At 35.8% G+C, this 17,648-nt stretch overlaps 1 pseudogene; it reads right to left on the bottom strand.

Moving 5' to 3' along the window:
* Nucleotides 1–2,045: 2,045 nt before the first annotated feature.
* The window catches only part of LOC134057050 (lipoxygenase homology domain-containing protein 1-like), a 139,309-nt pseudogene continuing 123,706 nt past the window's right edge, over nucleotides 2,046–17,648 (bottom strand).

Here is a 17,648-nt window from a genome sequence, read left to right as displayed (position 1 = left end):
GTAACTTCTGTGCCAAACACAGCACACATCAGTGTACACCGTGTGGAAGAAGCACATTTGGGGTTTGGCACTAGCCACGAGCTAAGCATACTAACTGGCATGTCTTCCAAGCAAGACCTGAGCAGGGGGTTATATGGTATTTCACATTTTCTTATCAAAGCGTAATCCCCTGGTATGCATTTTGTGCTGCAAGCACCCATGATGCTTTTGAAATGAAGCCCTCTGCAGTGCTGGTCCCGTTATTGAAAGGGTTAGAGAGCTGTATACATGGCTCTGGATCCAGGGAAGCAAATCCAAAACCTAATTTGGACACTTGATAGGTAGAGAAAACAATTTTCAAGTATAGAAGGCAGCTGCAGAAGAAGGGTATCCACTGTTGGTAAAGAAAAACAGATTAGGAAGGAATTATTTACACTTGATAAATCAGAAATGGCATCAAAGCAAGCTAGTATTACAAACTATTAATGAAACACATAATAATGAAACAAATCACATAATAGATCACAAAGAAGTGATTCAGTGTAATGAATATTGATACCAAGTAAGTGAACTGTGGGCTCTGGGGATACAATTTCAAATCCATTCCAGTGAGTGTGGTAGCAGTGTGAGCAGAAAAAAAAATAAAAGAATTTGAGTGTTCCATTGCTCACACTGACCACATCCACACCTTACAGTAGTTGTCCTTTTGATGTCATAGGTAGATAAAAATTACATTAAAAAGTTATATTACCTACCAAGGCCAGATATAAACATTTATTATTTTTTCTTGTCTCAAAGTAACTGAGATCTTTTAACCCATGCAGATGTCAGTCAACTGTCCTAATTTCACAGAATAGTGTAAATAAACATTAAACATATTAAAAAGACAGCCAGACAATTTTTTATCAACACAGGTTACAAACTCATTTATTTCTTATAATTATAGAAAGCCCATTGCTACTACAGAGCATGGTAGTGTCTTGAGGGTGAAACAAGCCTGAATTTCTTATCTTCAGAAAGATTTTAGATTTTGGAAGTACAAAAGCTGAAGTCTTGTATTAAGAGAGGGATGCCTTATATAGCTTATAGAAAATTTTTGTATTTTGATCACACACATGAAACTTCAGGTGGTGTGCAAGTCCTGATGTAATTTCAGACTTGTATGTATCCTAAATCCTGCCTGAGTCAATTCTGGCAATATGAAAGCCTATCAAATCAAACATTCATTTGTACATTTATGGCTAAATAAAATTTTTTTTAGTGTGCATTTGCAAAAGTAATTTTTTGCTTTGGTTTGATTTTTTGTTTTTTTTTTTTTCGTTGACATAAAGGCATCCACACATGTAGCACTGGAAAGCTGGTTTGATAGCTAAGGAGAGGCACTGCAGAAATCATCAAGCTGTGCAGAGAGCTGCCTAAGCCTGCCTAAGCTATTGCAGTGTTACTGATAACAGCCTCTCTTAAGAGGACCTTTGTATCTAAAGGTTCTCAGCTGAGGTTCTGGCTCAGCTACGAGATTTTACAATCAAATGTCAGTGAGAGGCTTATCTACACAGGGTGAATTTCTGAATAACAAGATCTTTATTACTCTGTTATGGTCTTAAAAGAAGCAATAGTAAGGCTGAAGGGTTGTGCAGTTTGTTTGGAAAATGATTTTGAGAAAATCTAAATTTTAATAAATGTTGAAAATGAAAAAAAAATAATCAAATTAACACATACTGACAGACTTGAAATGAGCTAAATTTAGCTTACCCACAAATCATTACTGAAACAAAAATATTTGGGTATGTTACTACATATGTCTACTGTTATGATTGCCCCGTTCAAGTCCACAGAGCCATGTTACAGATTAAAGTTTCTGATATCTAAATTTCTGCCATGCAAAGTTTTTGAGCATCTATAATAGGATCAGAATTCTGTGTTCACATTAGACATATTTAATTTACTGTGGTGTTTATAATACATAGTTTTGACTTTTCTTCTCAATGATTACAATGCCTTCAGAATTATAAAAGACAAGCAAAGCAAATCAGCATGAATTTTGAGAAGCCTCACACCCGGAAAAATCAGAAATCAGGCAGCTGTGGATAAAGTTGCACTATGGTGAGGCCATCACTTTCATCTTCAGAAAGCCACCTTAAGGGAAAAACAAAAAACCTGTCATAGACACAGCTCATAAAAAACTTAAGAAACAGACAATTCTGAAAGCCTGATTCTGCACCTTTGATTTTCTAGGAGAGTTTTCATATTAGTCTATAGAGAAGAAGAAATCAACCTGAAGAAAATAGTGACTTTTAAAATTTTTGTTTTACTACTCAGATATGTGTAATTTTAAAGTGTAATTAACTCTATTAATATAATTATGAAATATACATTATTTTATTAGTTGGTCATATAGGTAACTATTAAATTGCTCTAAAGAATGACATAAAATCAGGATGATTTAGAGTAGGGAAGCATGTTCTGTGATTGCAAATTATTGTCCTTGTAAATAATTCCAGGAACTCTCTCTCTCTCTCCCATATCTCTTTTCTGGTTCACAAAACACTGAGTTGCATGATGGGCCTAATTCTAGCTCTGTAAGAGTCTATGGAGCTTTTACTGTTGATTATATGAGAAACAGGCCTGAGTCCAAAGTTCGGGCAGACTAATTTTAACTGGAGCCATGGATACAGTGGCAATAATGTCCAAGGACTTTGGAAGGTTTATGACAATCTACCTGATGTGATATCTATGAAGGGGGTAATGTGGGAGGGACTCCCAGGCAGTAAGTACAGCATCAAAGTAGCTCACATCTAGAGCTGTACCATTCAGCAGCTGGGAGATATGGCTGAAGATAAACAGGTCCAGGTTGAAGCACAACTGATTTTGGCAGCTAAAACTGCATGTGGAAGTCACAGAGCCTAGGACAGGTGTGATGTGTAAGCTAGAGAACAGGCATTTAAATGGGTTAGTGAAGGGTTCAGTTTTCTTAGTCATTAATATCTTTTAGAGATGTTGTTTGCATTGGAGGAGACTTTTTAATGTGAGAGAATGAGCCCATTCCCCATTCACTCCATTGGCCATGAGATGAGGAGCTCCATGAGGAGCTCCATGTCTCAGCTGGAAGAGGAGGACCATGAATTTAGAGTTTCCTCTATCTGAGGAGCCTGAGGGTGGCTGAGTGCTCTGGGCTTAACCTGCTAATTTCTCCTACTACATAACTTCCAGTTTGAGCAGGTTGATACACTTCAAGGTAGGCACATAGCTCTGCACACACCAAGGCCCCAGTTACATACCCTTGTCAGCAGCATGTAGAGTCAATCTGTGCCAGTCACTCCCCCACATCAACCATATGATTCAAGTTCTTGTGCCAGTCTCTTATATACCTTTGCACTCTTACTATAAGATTTTAAATAAAATTGAAAAAACCCCACAAATCTTTGGGGGAAAAATGTTTGCTGCAGTCTATCTTCTTCAAGAATCTTCCTCTGACTGGTGTGGTCTTAGAACTCTTACAAGAAAAAGAGGTGAGGTGGCATCAACTGAAAGTATTGTCATGGATTGTTTTGCACATCTGAGTGATATTGTGGTTTAAGAACTTTTCTTCATGCCCACTAGCTTAGATTTAGGTATCTAGAAGATTAGAAGATTAGAGAGTATCTGAGTATGCTTTTGGAGGAAGCTGAAGCAAGGGAAGTTTAATGCTGTTGGAATAAGTTTAATGTTGTTGAGGTCAGTAACACCCTCACACTCTTGTGATTTAGACTGTAGAGACCAACTGAGTATCCAAGAACTTTAAAAGTTCCTTTTTTTTGGTACAGGGCCTGGGATTTGGCTTCCATTAATTTTCAAGTTTACAGAAATATTTAGGGAAAGGATAAAATTAAACATTCTTGCTACCATTTTGTTTTCAAATTACCAGGTAGCATTCCTCTTTCTAGATGCAGGGAACTTGTAAATTTTCACACTTCCATGTTTTCCAGATGCATTAAAAACCTAATTTCCACTTTGGAGGACGTTATTATGTTTGCATCAGTTATTTATTCTTAAATTCTTCAAGCTGTGAACTATATATTGCAATGAACAGTCAGTCTAAATATACCCTTCGGTTTAATTTCCAATTTTTGAAATTGTATTGTTTCAGTTTGATGCAGACTGATGTGCACCTTCTTTTTGTATATCAGAAGCTCTTTACCCAAGCAACCCAGTACCTAAATACATTCCTAAATTTAGATCACTATACTTCTGCATTATATTATATAAATCTTTTTTTAAACCTTTGTCCTATTTGCTGAATATATCTTGGGCCCATACTAAGCAAACGCCTAAACAGAAGGATTCTAATGTTTTAATGTTGCCTTTGCTCAATAAAATACACTTCTTCCTCGAGCTTTGAATCTATGCCACCATATTCCACTGTCCTCCTTTCTGTTTCCCTTCCATGCCTGTTTGCTTATCCCTGATATGTTTGCCACAGCTATTTATGCACTAATGCTTGTATAGTGGTTAACAGACACCCTCTACCTCTTGAAAATGCATATGAATACTTTTCTTGGCAAAGGCATTAAATTGTGTCTCTCCCTCCTACAATCATCCAGATGTAATTGCTTGGTCTAGTGTCTTCCTCTAACAATTCTTCTGACAAATTAGTTTCAAGTTAGCCAAAGGGTTCAAAAGTCATTGGGGATGGACTGATAGGAACACAACATTGTTTAAAAAAAAAATCATTACTGTCTTAGAAAACCAGACAGAAGCAACTGAGAGACACATGACAAAGAAAACAGCATGTACAGAGTGATGATGGACTGATCTACTGACCTGTAACAGTTGAAGCAATGGATTGAATTCCTAGCTGCATCTGTGATTTCTGCTTTTTCTAGAAACCAGCCACTTGCTGTAGAAGGAAAAAAAAAAAAAAACAGCAAATTTAGTATAAGCAAAACACAAATACAGCATAAGAAAGCTTTCTAATTTCATTTCCCAAACCCCATGTGGTTCAGTACTTCTAAGTATATTCAACATCAATGATAAAACTGAAACACAGATGATTCAAATTACTACCAACTTCCCTCAGTTTTACAGGGAAGATCTTTGATGTTTTTGACAGAAAATGTAATGGAAGAATTTTGTTAAGAACTTAGTTTTCCAGATTGGATAGAACAGGCAGTAAGACAAAGGAAAACAGAATGCATGGTAACATTCAATATATTCAATACATTCTTGAAAATGCATTTTGCCCTTTGAGGAACTTGGGAATGCACTCAAAATGCACTCCTAGTGGGCATTTGACTACCTTTTTCTAATTAATATATTGATATGGATGTGAACCAAGTGGTGAAACAGAATGCTTCTCATATCACTATTTTTATAGCAGTCATGATTCAGAATAGCATTTTCATTTACGCCAGCACTCATATTTGTTTCAGCTTTAAGAAGATATTAAATATTCTACTTTAATATCCTATTTTGCTCTGTGAAGAAATACCTTCATCCTTGTGATATGGAATTTTATTTCATAGAATATTAATTTATTAATATTTTTAAACCCAAACTTTTATATATTCAATGTCTGTGCCGATATCTTTAGTTGTGTTTGCCAATGCAAATACTAAATCATAACATTTTAGAGCTAATTAGGATCATACTGCTAGTAGTTGATAACCTTTTGGTGCTGTTTATGTGTCCTAGAGATAAAGAATTATATTCTATCTAATTATTTTGGTTTTCAAGTATTTGGACAAAGCACTAAGTAGGCTAAAGCCAATAAAAATATTTTTATTTGTAATTGCTAAATTCTAATTGTACATGCTAAAAATTCCATATAAAAGTACTTCCAAAAACTGTAGATTTGGCTAAAATGTAAAGGTACAGTAATGTTTCTTTTTTCTAATGGCATTTTCAAAAAATTATCTGGGTTAAGTAGGCCATTAAGGTGTATAGGTAATCCACCTTCAATTCACAAGATTCATTTACTGATATTGTGAAGTACTTTTGAAACTCTTTTAATGAAATCTTGTGAATGGTTTAATATATCATAGACTCTACTTGGAATAGATGACCTTTCATGAAATCTCTAAATCGGAGTCAAGATTATCAGCAATAAAATTTTACAGTCTCTCAAATTTACACGACACTTCACAAAAGAATAGAAAGGCAAGTTTGCTCTCTTGAAAAGATTAAAATCTAATGCTTCATCCTTTATTGACAAAACTCCAACAGACCTCACTGAAATCTCCAGGTATGGAGAAATCTAGAGGTAGCTAGTATATATTAGCAAACAGATGAGACATCTCAAAGAAATTAACATTTGAGGAAGCTTGTGGGGATAACAGCTGCTGTGACAAAAGACACTTGGAGGTAATTTCAGAGAAATACTTAGAGGAAGGTTGTCATGTCTGAGATGAATCGACACACACCAGCTGTGCTTGGAAGGCACTATTAGCAGCTATGGGATGTTGATCAGGACAAAGAAAAGGAAAAATAATAATTTTGTTGATAGATCAGGACCAAGGAAATAAAAGTTCAATCCATTATTTCCCCTGCAGACTCTGTGCAGCTTTCAGTACTAAAAGTCTGCCATTGTGGAGTTCCCTTCCCATATCAGATCTAAGCTGAACTGTGTGCATGTATAGCAGTTATCACAAATAAGATGAAAGTCAGCAGGACAATTTTATTTTAGATATTGTTTATTATAGATATTTCAACAGGTTTGATGTTTTTTTCTGTTTTCAACACCATGAAATATACAACATGACTGGGCAGTTAGGAAAATTTAAAAAAAAACTGTTTAGCTTTTTCCAAATAGGAACTGCTATTTGCAGAATTTTTCTTGGCTCATCCTAGAAATGATAAACCCTTTTGCACTTTATTATGCCTCATGAACTTAGATTAATCAGATTTATTAAACCTAAACCTATTTCTTTGAGATGGCTTAAACAAACTTCACCTGACTAGAGTACTTAATACAATCAGATCTTTTCGATTCAAGTTATACATTCCCTGCAAATTCAGTTTATGTATTTATATATCTCTGTATGTCTGTATATATCTTGATATCTGCATATCCCTAGGGGGTTTTAGCACTATTAAATATAAGCTCAAAAGATTATATGCCCTAGTCTCCCATTTTATTTCTATGTAAAATTCAGGGGTTTAGAGGTTACTGTACACAGAAACATTTTCCATCCTCCATGCATAGTCATGTTCTACAGCCACATCCCAACTTAACATCAGGGCAAGACCTGGTACACACTGATCTTCTCAGACTTGCACAAGAGATCTATGGGTGTGAGAGGGAGCGACCGCGTGCTTTGACCAGAGTCCCCAAACTTCCTTAAATCATGGAAAGCTTAGCCTGAAGTTTGAAAATTCAATCCTATTTTATTTCAGACATCTAATAAGGGTTTTGGCTGAGCAATGTTTGAAGGATAAACCTATCTGATGTTTATTTTAACCAGATCACTGTTAGGAAAAGAATGATGGTGTATTCAAGGGAAATGTGATAGAGGGGGTGAAAACAAGGGCAGTAAAACTGACCTTATTTGTACACAGATTTCTATTAGCTAGCTATAGGAGTAGTGTAGTAGACTTCAAATACCTTTCCAAATGTCAGGCAGATCTTTAAGCAAAAGATGTTTGCAAGGTTATTGAACACAGGATACTTACCAAACCCTTTCCCATCATTGCCAATTTCAATTGAATGTAGGCTGCCTAATCATTTTTTGTCTTGATCTTGAATGTATCAACCTTTAATATTTAAATACAGTTATTAAAAATGCTTTACCAATGTTTGGAAGCCTGCATATTTGTCTAGGTCAGTTTTGAGACAAAGTGTAATAGTAGAAATTCAGAATAAGTGAGTCACTAATGGGGTTTATTTTCCTTACTGATATGTGGCATAGATCCTCTCCCTCTTAGGTCTCAGTTTCAACACAGAAGGCTCTGTTTTCAACTTATAGTATGATAATCCCTACCTCTTTCTTGACTTTCATCTACTGTGAAAACATTTTTGGTCCTGTGAATCCTCAACTGGTATAGTTTTCTTATATGTTTTTAGTATATGATATGTAAATAAAAATTCAGGAATATAAAAGTTAAAGGCTTTTACTATATTAACCATTATTCCTCTCAAATATGATATACTTTAATTTAAATTCTTACATTGTTTCATATTGCAGATTTTTAAAACTAAATACATTTTTCCTAAGACCTTTGACATTGCTACCCATCCACTTAGCTGGATTGCTAACAGGATTTCTACATATCTTCTTTTCTTTTTTGAAGGGTAATGGCACCTCCTGTGTAGGACCAGCCAAAAGGAAGTACTACTCAAGACACTTTTTTACTTGCTCCTTGTGCCTGTAGGTAGCTAGATTTATTATCCTCCTCAGTATGGAAGACAATTCATGGGTAAATATCTTTATCTCACAGATAACTTGGCTGAAGAAACGCAGACTAATTCCAGGTAAAAAGATGATTAATATTGCTGGAGATAATGAGGTAGATCTCTTCAGGGACATATTTTCACTGGAGTTCTAATTATTTAGTCATTACCTTTCAATAACTCCGCAAGAGAAATTTGAAGTGAACATATATATATATATATATATATATATATATGTATTTCTTTTTCACTTAAGGGTAACCATCATTGTACTCCACTGCACAGTGCACAGGTGGTGACCAAACAGAGCAATCTCTTTCCCAGAATAATATGTTTATTAAATTAGGAGAACATCCAGCCAAGGCACTAGGACATCATGCAGAGAATCTGCATTGCTATGCAGATACAGTTCTGTATCTGAACTAAGGGTCTCTGAATAACAGCCTAAAGCATGATGGATATCAGACTCAGGCTGGTGTATATGGCTCCATTACACCTGGTTTAGGCTTATACATTTAGGGATGCTCACAGCACCAGTTTCCATGGCAAAGTAGAATGATGGGATGTAAGAGACGGATGTGTTCTCAGGCACAATACTCAAGGTGTGCACAATGGCACAAGGTAGAGCATGCACACACACAGACAACACATGCTGTGCACTTCAGAATGAGGAAATACAAAACTGGGCACGTAGGTGGATGCAATATGAAGATGAATTTGGGTCTAAGAGGCAGAAAAGCAGCAGAGACAGCTAGATACAATAGAAGTAACATGTTCCTTGAATCTGGTGAAGAGAAGAAACACAGGGCAAGCTGAGATTATACCTTGTGTAGTATTGTGGAAAACAGAATAAATTTCTCAAGTTTTCTAAAAACTTGCACAGATTTAATGTTTGCTTTTCCAGTACAGAAACGGACACAATCCATAAAATCTGTGTACTCACCTTTCCTCTTTCAAAGGGATTTTGATGCTCCAGTGACTGAGAGAGTTGAAATACCTCAGATTTGTCCTCATTCCCAAATAAAATAATATGCACATTGGCATCAGCCCCTGCTCCCCTTTTGTCACCTGTGTACACTTTAATAGTATACTCTGTCAAATTTTTTACTTTACTTCCTTCTTTATTCAAGTTGTTATCTATATCATTCTTTTGTTTCTCTCCTCCAAAACCAAAAGATCCTGGTATTTCTCTCTGTATTTTGACCTTATTTGCATTTGCAGAAAATCCACTGAAAAACAGAACCACATACGTTTATATGTAGGTATAATATGTAATAATATGTTAAATGAAAAATAAAATCCTATTAATTTATGTGGAACAACTAAAGATGAGCATAATTTTAAAATATCTATTGACAGAATCACTCTGTGGTACTTAATTCAGTGTCTGTTCAGTGTTTTCAACTATTACACTATAAAAAACATTACTAGCTTCACACAGTATACTTACTCATTCACTTCAAATACATAGGTCGAATGTTCCTTCGCAGCTTCTTGCACATGCAATTTTTTAATGTCCAGTTTGCAGTCTGCAAAGAAAGAAAGAAAATATAGTGAAAACATTTCATTGCATGACAAGAAATTAGGTAGGTGTTGGTAAAATGGTGGTATAATGGTGGCATTCTTACTATATGAAAATTTCATTTTTTTCATTAATTTACAAATGCAAACTGAGTTGAAAGTGCTGTAACGACTACAAGATTCTTTATTTGTTCCTATTTGTAAACTTCAGCATTTCCTTTGTCTTAGTGAAGCAAAGGAGTGTTGTCCTCACTGTGCTTGGACAGGAAGGCAGAAAAGATTCAGCATGACTCAGGGAGGCACATTTGAGAAGGAAGAAAAATACATGTCTGTTGCTTCTTCCTCGGGGACTGGTTGACAAGAGGATTGGAGCTCTATTCCACATGCAGCGCAGAGAGGATCTCATTAGGTGGAAGGTAGGAAGGGAGCTCAGCTGCTCACTGTATCCCTCTGTTGTTTGGTAAACATTGCTCACTGACTTACACTCCTTTTACAGTTTTCTGCTGGGGGCTTCAGCTGCATGGCCTGAATGTCTTGCCACTAGTTAGTCACAAAGACTATTCATTTTCCCTTCTATTAATTGTAGCTTCAGTCCTGTTCAACAAACTGCATTCCAATCCCTTCTATTACTATCCAACTCCCTTTGATTATATAAATAGGATATAATTGGGCTTCTGTGGAGGAATATAGGACATTGTGTTACACTCAAGACCTGCCAAGATAAGTGCATAGAGAGAGCCAGAAGGTTCAGGAAGGGACCATGAACCATCTGATCTTAAAAACTTGCTCTGATAAGGAATGAAAACATAAATGCACTAGAGAACATTGCCTGGACTGATCAGTCCTGCAGGGTGCATTTGACTTTAAAGAGATTTTATGGGGTTTGGGATCTTTTGGTTCAAAATCTTGGTCCAAACTAGTCTCAGTTCAAACAAGTCTTGTTACAATACGGACACCTTCACTCATCTGAAGTATCATCATCTAAGTAACTCCTTTGGAAGAAATATCTGTTATACGTCATCCCAATCCTCTCTTCATAGCACACACTGAGGCAATGAGCCCAGTGTCCCTCCTTTGTGAATTGTGTTTTCAAACCTGAATGGAAAAGTCTCTCCTGTCACGGTCTCAGTGGTGCCCTTTGGCTGCACACAATTGCCACACTCAGTGACTGTCAGTCAGACAGATGGCTGTAGTTAACTTTCACAACTGAGGCTGTGGGAAACAAAAGCAGTGAGCTACACGCCTCCAGCAGCATGGCAGGGCTGTCTCTGTCCTTCCCTTCCCCTCTAGAGTAGCTGCAGCTCCACACCGTATCCCCTGGGAGTGACCCAGGCAGCCTAGGATGTGCTGACCAGCCAAGGATTTCGTACATACTTTCTGGAAGTCACCTTACATACTTGGTTGAAATCAGGTGCTGTGCCTTAAAGGTTTTTATGAGGAGCCTCTGGATGAGCAAACAAACAAACAACAAAAAAAATAAACAGATAAAGTGCAAACACAGAACCCTTGTTCCCCTAGAAAACTGTCTGCAAATGGTCAAGCATAGCAATGATTTGCAATTATACAGCAAACTTCATTAATGGATTTCAAAAAACTTTATAATGTATTCTTTGAATTAGTAGCATGATAGGCATCCTACAGATAAAGCAGAGAGATGCTGAGGTCAAGAGAATTTTAAGGTAGTTCAGTGGCAAAACTTGCTGACTGCAAAACGGAGGTAAAATTTCCCTCTGAATGTCACAGGGAGAAAACAGAACTGGGGGGGAGCCAGTGAAAATAATTGAATAACAGAAGAAAAATTAAACAATACCAATTTCTTACTTGAATTATAATTATTCTCCCTAGATAATTCATTAGTAGACCATGTATTAAGCACAGAATATAATTATATTAATCTTAATTTTCTGTTCTTTTTTCTTGCATGCAAAGGAATAGTTTACTTTCTTCATGCAATAATGTTATAACCTTTAGATCCCAGGATTTTAATTTGTCAAAATGCAGGATTTTGCTTTATGAAGCATTACCCTTTAGAAAAAATAGCCAAAAGGAATTAATTAGGATTTAACTTTGGGAGTGGCTTTATTGCCTTTAACAGAAGGCTAGCTGTGTGATTTACATTATTGTCTTTGGAAAGGAAAAAGTATTTTACCTGTTTTACTGCTGATGAAAAGAAGAATTTTTTCCAGTTCTCCCAAGTCAACAGCATCCACCACAACTAGGAATTACTTAAATAAAATCATTCAATATTTTAATATAAAACCATGCTACTTAACTGTATGGGAAAATTTGAAAATGTTATGTAGGAAGTACAAGAATGGATTAAAGGGTAAATTTTAAAATACTTTAAGACAGAGTACCTAATTTTTCTCTCCCTGCTGTACATTCTTCAATGATGGGAGAAGGGATCTGTCCCCTGTGTCACTATTAATACCATATATACGTGCAGTCATATGCACTAAATTTCTCTCATTCAAAATATTTCTTGAAAATACTGTTAGATTATATGTAACCACTGAAATATCAAGCAAAAAGAGATCTTGTTAAGACTGTGCCACAACTTTGCACAGATATTTGACAACACGGAATTCTACAGTCAGATGTAATTAAAATTCAAGCACTTGAAAATAATAGCAACACTCAAAAATTTTGCAATTTTTTCCTCCTAATTGTTTTGCCACCATCTCCCAGATCTGAAATTTGAGAAGTGAGGCTTAACCAGCCCAAAACAAAAGTGAAAGGATTACATTTGGAAGGTTTGATTCTTGGATCACTGTGTCAAAGTGCAGCAAGAGTGGACCTGCCCCACGAGAGTGGACAAGGTAGAAGCCGAGTACAACCCCAGCTCAGGCAGTGCCCTCTCTGACCAGGTTCTGCAGCATCTGCATGAGGCAGCCAGAGCTGTCAACAGTCCCAGACACAGCAAACAGTGAAAAAGACCTGGGATCCATCCAGGTGACTGAGTTGGGGGCAGGAGGAGAAAGGGCCAGAGAAGGAATGAGAATAAGGCTGCAACATAGGTTCAAAGTCTGTGCAGAAGAGGGGGGACAGAGAGGGAACTAGAGAAAGATGCACATATGATGTAGCTCAGGCATGATCTGACCAGGACATCCTCCTCCCATCATGGCTGGAGGTTCCAGGTGAGTCCAGTCAAGGCAAGTTAGATCTGCAGACTCATCGTGGCCCTGATACACTGGAGTCAGGTAGAGAGTTTGCATTCATGAACTTTGGATCAGATCATACAGCAGCTAGCACGGGGAGAGGTACAAAGGAGGGCCGGTGAGGGAGATTAATATAGGCAAGGGTAGGAGGGCTAAAATGCTTAAATAGTAGTCTTTGCTCAGGTAGTGCAATCTGATCACAGGTGTAGCAACCAAGCTTTTATCTCTAGTGTACAGAATAAATTGGAAAGGGGAAGGATTAAAGGAATCTCTGAAAAGAAATTGCATACAACAAGGGTAACATATACGAATGTTACAACTCCATTACTTTTATAAAATTCTAATTATTTCATAATATCAATATGTATTATGGCTCTCTGTTAAATTTATGGGAATAATCAGCTTGAAAGTAGCATAATATGTGTTTTTTCACCTTCTCAATATTTAATTGTTTTGCCTTAAAAACTACAGTAGTGCAAAACTGACCTTCTGAGCAGCCCTGTCTGTGAGAGAGACAGCACCATGTCATCCCTGGGGATTCCTGAGGTGTATGCATCTCAAAGGAAGGTATAGTAAAGGGAAACTACTTATGTATACTCAGCTGGAGGCTTCTGCTCATTAATAGACCCAAAGGCACAAGTGTGCACTGCCAGATCTCAAGGGTCTGTACTCCATCAACTGCATTTTGATGGCTTCAATTAGCTATTAGCAAATGCTTCATCACAATCCCAAGCAGAAGGTCTTTTAAAAAAGGAAAATATAACTGAGATAAAATACTAAGGCACTCTATGAATGACAGAGCTGGATCTGAAATTTAACATCACATGGCTTCTGGTTATGGTGAGTGTGATTAGCTGCTTTCCATTCCAATTAATACATTATTGGTTTTGCTTTTAGCTGAGAAAGGGGAGAAAATAAATTAGCTTTAGAAAGCTGTCAAAAAGCATATCTGGTTTTCCCAATAAGTTGAGAGTAAATTTGTCTGTAAAGATCACTTTGAACTCCACGTGTGCCACCTGCTGTGGAGCTGCTTAGAGCTCTTTTGGGCATAAATGGGTAAAGATTTGAGGGAATCACTGTCCTGGGTTGTTTTTTTTTGTTTTTTTTTCTTTCTTTACTGGTTACAAATCCATCCTTGGAGATATCTAAAGCCTGGGTGGAAAGAAATAAAAACCACAGAAACAAGCTGTTTCATTTGTTTGTTCTTTTACCTAAACTTGTAGGCAACATAATACTTATTCCTTGCTTGTGATTTTTATCTTTTGATTTAAGAATATTTACAAAGAATAAAAATATTATCAAAAAGAAAAAAAAAATAAAGCAAATAATGGGCAAATTAATTTTTCAACCAAGAGGCCAGTGATAGAGACAGAGCCAAGGTTATAAGGATGCTAATCTCACCACCCCTTTATCACCCATGCTGCATCTTTTTCTCTTGATTTCTTTGTGCTTTTAACTGTATCCTGAATACTTCTGCATGAAACAGGGATCAGTCCCTTGCAAGGGATACGCTTGTACTTCATGTTAATCTGAAGGTCCTCCTTGTTTCTATCTTGTGTGTAGGAGATGAAGGACATTGTGCACCGTTCTGTACCCATACGTTTTGTAAGTGGTCAAGTGAAAATAACACCTTGAAGCACTGTAAAATCTAAAGCCTAAATACAAATTTTAGCTTTTAAATTGTAGCAAAACATGCAAAGAACCCCCTCTAAACCTCAATATCTGTTACTTCTACTGAGATTATTCACATACTTTTGTATGCGTTCAGAGACCTCACTGAAATTCAGCCATAAGTTCCAACCCAAAGTGTGTTGGGGAAGTTCATTATACATCTACTTCAGCTCACTTTAGATGAACTGACTTATTTTTTTACCTAAATAATAATTTTTTTTTTCTGCATAAAACCCAAGCACAAATTATTTGAATATTAAGTATCGTTATTTGGTCTGTTAATTAAGTTAGTATTTGTTCCATCATATGGCAGCATTCAGTAAGCATCACATTAGGGAATAGGGTGGACTTTAGGTGAAAGGATTTCTTTTATTTTACTTAATGAAGGTGACAAATGTAAGAATTGTTGAGCTAATTTTAGGAGACATATATATTTGGAGTGTAAAAAGGTAATAGAGCTGAGTCTTATATGTAGTTTTGAGCTGTTATTTACTGAGAATATTTGTTTGGAATGTGCAAACAACAAAATCACTTAATAGTAAATGAGCTATAAAAAATACATATTGTTAATATCAGTCATATGAGCAGCTGAGGACTAAGCAAAAGAAAATAGAAATATTACAATATTGCAAGAGAAGGATATTTCTTATAAATTGTTATTTGCAGCATATAATACTACTTCTGTGCAATCAAATGAATATTACATTTCCCATTTTATGGTACAGAAATTAAGCTGAGTGTGCAATATTTTCCTTCATACATTTTAAATTCTTATCCAGTCTCTATGAATCATTAAACAAAGACAGTAAAAATTTCTGTTTTGATAAAGGTTTCTACTATAATACTAGGACATGTTAACCTCCTGAACCACTCTACTGCTTTGAAGCAGATTTATACCTACCAGAAAGTGCTTCTTTTAATGGCCATTGTATAGGGAATTCAATCCATCTGTCTCCATTAGGAGAAAGAGGAAGTGTTTTATTTATGGTGAGACTAAAGGTATCCAGTGTTGATGTGTTCTGTATTTTAAAGTGATGAAGAGACAACTGGGATATGTTGTTTTCCAGACTCTGGAGACCAAGTCTCACTTTATAAAGCGTTCCCAAATTGGATGGCAAATGTATCTAGGAATCAGCAAAACAATGAGGTAGCATCCAAACGGACATATAGAGATAAATGCATAGGTAGTTTACAGGAAGAGAGGAAGTTGGCTCTAAAGGAGACAGCACAGTTCTAGACCCATTTGCATCAGTCTTGGTGCTAAAAGTCCCATTCATTTCAAAAGCAGTAGAACCAGGTTGACTGTAGGCACTTAAGGACATTTTAGCTTTTTCCTCTAGGGGCATTCATTGTAATTGTTCTATCAAATTCAAATTACATACAGCAATGATTTCTAATGTGAATAAGTAATGTTAATGTCATTTAAAATTATATGCATTATTAACTATGACTATTTGTTGGGGGAAAAAAATAATATGCTTGATCATCATGAACTTGAGAAAGCCAGAAATTAAAAATGAAATCTGGCATGCAGCTGAAAACTTCAGCTCTGTTTCTCTTGAATATTTAAACAATAATATCTACAATATTTACAGCACTATATGATTATTTCTCTTTAAAAGGAAACTCAAAGAAAATTTCAATATATGCAAAATCTATATATTATTTTACATCATATGTTATTTGGTTCTCAGTCTGATGTTCCACTTTGTTTTCCATGGAAACTGGATTTGACTTGCTGTTGCTTCCATAAAAAACCATAACCATCTTGGATATATTTTCTGACAACTTTTCAAGTTCTGACTTTGTTTCTTCTTGATGCTTTGTGAAATAAATCCTCCATCTGCCTTATGAACAAATAAAATAAGGAAAATAAAAAGAAAAAATATTAAGGATATTTCTGTTCTCATATATTAACAAAGCTATCTGATATAAAATTTCTAAGACATGCCTTGTTGTAGATGGGGAACATTATTTTATGAGCATGTCACCTGGGGATTGAGCAGCTCACTAAGTTTATTGCCATTTTTTACTATTATTATTGTCAGTACTAATAAGTATAATGACATATTGTGATGAAAATATTCTCATATTACTATTTCAGAACTGATTAATAAAACAGTCAAAGTAATGACAGAAGCTATACCTGAATTCATTTGCTCTCTTCCTAAAGGCCAGGCAGATGTACTCCCCTTCTCCTGAACTTCTAATTTAAAAAAATATAATAGAGAAGTGCCTATATTATAATAAAGGCTGTACTCATGTCTAGTGAGGCAATTGACTGAGTATAATATCATTTATATTAAAGACTTAACTAGGAAATGTACAGGGTGATTTTCTAATTAAGCATCGTCTAAATACCATCCTATGAAATAAACTGTCTGTTGAGTTGGCTCTTTACTAGGAAAATGGAGTAACATGAAGATTCAAGTATTTTTTATTTTAAAGCATTTCTGTTTCATTCGTGAAATTTATACTCTGTATGAATGAGTACTAATTGGATGTCTTTAATGCCCATTCCAGAGGCTGATGTTCCTCCCACAGATATTAGTCCCCATTGATTTCATTGCGATTTTGTATAGATCAAAGCTGCTTTTAAACATTAGGTAGTGACCTGAACCAAAAATAAGAACACTCCTTTTGAGTTCATAACCATGATTGGATTTGCCAATTATTGTATAAAAGAAACTCACAGGAACATTTGTCCAAATCAATTAAGTCTAGTAGAAACAGAACTAAATATTATTTTTTTTTTCCCAGAGAAATCCCAACATACAAACTAAACCAAAGCAGAAATTATTTGCTTTTGCACATTAACAGTTTCCTCCTTTTTTTTTTTTTTTTCTGGTTTCAAATGACCAAAAGTCAGAGATCATACAGCAGAGGAAATTGATTGAACTAGAATCTTCTTCAGTCTCAAAAGGCTATTGCTGGACAACTGCCAGCAAATGCCC

This window comes from Cinclus cinclus, chromosome 1, assembly GCF_963662255.1.
Source record: "Cinclus cinclus chromosome 1, bCinCin1.1, whole genome shotgun sequence".
Lineage (NCBI taxonomy): Eukaryota > Metazoa > Chordata > Aves > Passeriformes > Cinclidae > Cinclus > Cinclus cinclus.
This window is presented reverse-complemented; position numbering and strand designations above follow the sequence as displayed.